Source organism: Schistocerca nitens, chromosome 5 (genome assembly GCF_023898315.1).
Source record: "Schistocerca nitens isolate TAMUIC-IGC-003100 chromosome 5, iqSchNite1.1, whole genome shotgun sequence".
Classification (NCBI taxonomy): Eukaryota; Metazoa; Arthropoda; class Insecta; order Orthoptera; family Acrididae; genus Schistocerca; species Schistocerca nitens.
This window is the reverse complement of record NC_064618.1, coordinates 806,938,108-806,942,914: the sequence shown is the minus strand read 5'-3', so window position 1 is coordinate 806,942,914 and position 4,807 is coordinate 806,938,108.

Below are 4,807 nucleotides of genomic sequence, written 5' to 3'. Positions count from 1 at the left end.
GGAGTGCTATCCCTTTTAGCAGATATGATCATTTTATGCGAATTTGTTCTTTAAAAGATAAAGATTCAATAACGTGGACACGCTTTGATACAATGTGTAAATTACGATATAGAATTAAAATTGTCAATGTAAATTATAAATTTACTATGTGGTGGCCGTGACGTCACGGCCAAGGATCGGTGGGTGGCTGGGGATCGTTGGCAAGTAATCAGTTATGGAAATTTCTTCATTTGCATTGCAAGTGAGGCCACGAGTGGGTATATAAGCGCAATCGTTGGATCTTCTGGTTAGTTCTATTTAGTTAACGATGGGTTATGGAGTCAAACTGTGGGAAGTTTAAAAAGTATACCGCTCATGGTGAACAGAAACAATTACCTTGGTCAACAATACGAGAGACTGTAAAGGTGCCGCAAAACGTAAGAGAGATATTTTAGATGAATCTTTAGAGTCAACTACTGAGGATAGAGATTTTTTTGATGCTTTAGAAGATCTTCATTTAACTGAATTATTTGGTGAGACTCCATTTGAAGTGAAACGTCCTAAACAAGACAACGAGCCTACACCAGGACCTTCTTCAAGATTTGATAATCAACCTAATTTAATAGACAACGAGTTACAAGATCAAGGATTACAAATTCCGAGTACTTCTCCATCCATGGAAATGAAAATAGAAGAACAACCACGGTCCGCTGAACAAATACGTCAAGGTACTAGTAATACTGATCCTTCAGCTGGTGGTCTGGTTCTGGACAATCGACTGCATTTCAGTTATGGAAGTCAGTAGAACAAATCAAATAAAACAGTGTTGTAATTAGTACCGGGCGTGAGTCGTGCTTCGGTAGCTCAGTTGGTAGAGCACTTGCCCGCGAAAGGCAAAGGTCCCGAGTTCGAGTCTCGGTCGGGCACACAGTTTTAATCTGCCAGGAAGTTTCAGTGTTGTAATTATTAATACACATATATTCTTGTGTGGGGTTATGCATATAAATGGTTTGATGTAGTTGTTTCTGATAATAGTAACAAAGTTGTAGCTAAAAGATTAATTACATTTGGAGCCCAGTTTATGACCAACGAATTAAGTCAATTTATGAGTAAAGCACAATTTCGTTCATTATCAAATAATTCACTTATAAAGAAATTATGGATATCTGTAACTCCTGTTGGTTTAGAACCAAGTTTTCAAACCGGAACTTTCGAATCTTGCCTCAAGCATGGATGTGTGTGATGTCCTTAGGTTAGTTAGGTTTAAGTCGTAATAAGTCTAGGGTACTGATCATCTCAGATGTTAAGTCCCATAGTGCTTAGAGCCATTTGAACCATTTGAACTCATCACTAAAGACAGTTGTAATGCGCTCAGTGATATCCCAGGCCGAATGTGCCCGACACCACTGCAAACGGGCTTGTTGGAGATCAGTGGTGGTCGGTGTAAGGAGCGCCGTAAGCTCCGATCCCTTTCTGTGAGCCGCCTATTTATGGTCCTTGTGGTCCTTGAAGCACCGTCTTCGCGTCGGATCGATGCTAATGTTGAATCCGGGAATCTGAGTGCCTCTCTGACGATTCCTTGGTCTTCACATTCTGTCGTCTCTCTAGGTCGACCGCTTCCTCCTTGACGGTGCGTTCGGCCACGCTCACCCATTCCTGCTAATATCGCCGAACAGTGATATCGCTTCTATTCTAATGTCGACCGAGTCGGCTTCTTTGAGCCCAACTACACGTCCTCTCTCAAATGCCGACATCTGCGAATATTGTTCGCGTCCCTGGCTGCGAGGCGTAGTTGCTGTCCAGCTGAGTATACGGAATGAAATTCTCAAATACTTTATGCCGTGGTTTCGACATGTCTCCTGTTTACTATCCTTGGCAGCTGTCTGTAGGAATCAGCATGGGTTTCGAAAAAGACGATCGTGTGTAACCCAGCTCGCGCTATTCGTCCACGAGACAAAGAGGGCCATAGACACGGGTTCCCAGGTAGATGCCGTGTTTCTTGACTTTTGATGCAATTCCCCACAGTCGTTTAATGAACAAAGTAAGAGCATATCGACTATCGGACCAATTGTGTGATTGGATTGAGGAGTTCCTATACAACAGAACGCAGTATGTCATTCTCAAAGGAGAGAAGTCTTGCCGGCCGGAGTGGCCGAGCGGTTCTAGGCGCTACAGTCTGGAACCGCGCGACCGCTACGGTCGCAGGTTCGAATCCTACCTCGGGTGCCGGCTCGAAGTGGCCGTGCGGTTAAAGACGCTGCAGCCTGGAACCGCGAGACCGCTACGGTCGCAGGTTCGAATCCTGCCTCGGGCTGGGATGTTTGTGATGTCATTAGGTTAGTTAGGTTTAACTAGTTCTAAGTTCTAGGGGACTGATGACCTCAGATGTTAAGTCCCATAGTGCTCAGAGCCATTTTTTAGAGAAGTCTTCCGAAGTAAGAGTGATTTCACGTGTGCCGCAGGCGAGTGTCGTAGGACCGTTGCCATTCACAATATATATATATATATATATATATATATATATATATATATATATATATATATATATATATATATATATATATAAATGACCTTGTGGATAAGATCGGAAGTTCACTGAGGCTTTTTGCGGATGATGCTGTAGTATATCGAGAGGTTGTAACGATGGAAAATTGTACTAAAATGCAGGAGGATCTGCAACGAACTGACGCATGGTGCAGGGAATGGCAATTGAATCTCAATGTAGAGAAGTGTAATGTGCTCCGAATACATACAAAGAAAGATCCTTTATCATTTAGCTACAACATAGCAGGTCAGCAACTGGAAGCAGATAATTACATAAATTATCTGGGAGGAGGCATTAGGAGTGATTTAAAATGGAATGACCATGTAAAATTAATCGTCAGTAAAGCAGATGCCAGACTGAGATCCATTGGAAGAATCCTAAGTAAATGCAGTCCGAAAACAAAGGAAGTAGGTTACAGTACACTTGATTCTTGAGTTTCTCCCGGCGTATTTGATAATCAAAATATCCACGGGTGTACTGCCGGTCTACAGTGTCCAACGGGCACAATATTTCGGCGATCATACATGTCGCCTTCATCAGGTGAACTGACGGACTGAGCTCCTGTGAACGTGCCGGCAAGGAGATCCGTACGCTATGGCTGCTCAGAGGGAACTGGGTTCGGTCGCGGCGGCGGCCGATTTAAATACCCTCCGCCCGCGGCGCGCTCCCTCCGCCGTCCGCGCCCCGCGCCACGGTAGCCCACTCTCACCGGTGGTAGCGAATTTGTACATGGAGAACTTCGAGGAGGAAGCCCTGTCCTCATCCGTATGGAAACCTACTTGCTTTTTCCGTTACGTGGACGACACGTTCGTCATCTGGCCACATGGTATGGATAAACTCCTTGACTTCCTTACACATCTCAACTCCGTACACCTCAACATCAAATTCACTATGGAAACTGAAACGGAGGGTAAATTACCTTTCCTTGACGTCTTGGTCAAGAGAAGGGCTGACGGCACCCTAGGTCATGGGGTGTATCGGAAGACTACCCACACTGATCTGTATTTGCACGCAGACAGCTGCCACCACCCTTCACAGAGGAATGGGGTACTTAAAACTCTAGTACATAGGGCGCGCACTATCTCTGACGCAGAGAGTCTACCCCAGGAATTGGAACATCTGAGAACTGTATTTCGAAAAAATGGGTACTCAGAGTGGCAGATTCAACGTGCTCTCCGCCCAGCCACTACAGCACAACCTGTGGATATGGATGAAATCACGAGGGAGGAGGTAGGCACTGCGTTTATCCCATATACAGGCGCACTCTCGGGAAAGATCGCCCGCATTTTGAAGAAACACCGGGTCGGAACGGTGTTTTGTCCTCCGAATAAAACTCGTGCACTGGTGGGGAGCGCCAAAGATGACCTCGGTTTGAGGAAGGCCGGCGTGTACCAGATTCCGTGTCAATGTGGCAAGTCGTATATTGGTCAGACGATGCGTACCGTCGAGGATCGATGCCGTGAACACCAGAGGCACACTCGACTGATGTATCCGAGCAAGTCGGCGGTCGCTGAACATTGTTTGTCGGAAAACCACGCTATGGAGTATGAACGCACGAGGATTCTGGTACAGACGTCGAGATACTGGGACAGCGTTGTTAGAGAGGCCATCGAAATTCGCACCAATGACGACCTCATAAATCGTGACTGTGGCTATAATCTTAGCAAGGCTTGGGAACCAGCGATTGGGTTAATCAAGAGTAAATCGAGCAAATGTATAGTTGTGACGACCACGGCGGACGGAGCCATCACACCGACGTCATCTCAGACGCCGTCGCAATCTGTTCCACCGCGCGACCGTGGCGCGGGGCGCGGACGGCGGAGTGAGCGCGCCGCGGGCGGAGGGTATTTAAATCCGCCGCCGCCGCGACCGAACCCAGTTCCACCTGAGCAGCCATAGTGTACGGATCTCCGTGCCGGCACGTTCACAGGAGCTCAGTCCGTCAGTTCACCTGATGATGGCGACATGTATGATCGCCGAAATATTGTGCCCGTTGGACACTGTAGACCGGCAGTACACCCGTGGATATTTTGATTACAGTACACTTGTTCGCCGACTGCTTGAATACTGCTCAGCAGTGTAGGATCCGTACCAGATAGGGTTGGTAGAAGAGATAGAGAAGATCCAACGGGGAGCAGCGCGCTTCGTTACAGGATCATTTAGTAATCCCGAAAGCGTTACGGAGATGACAGATAAACTCCAGTCGAAGACTCTGCAAGAGAGACGCTCATTAGCTCGGTACGGGTTTTTGTTGAATTTTCGAGAACATACCTTCACCGAGGA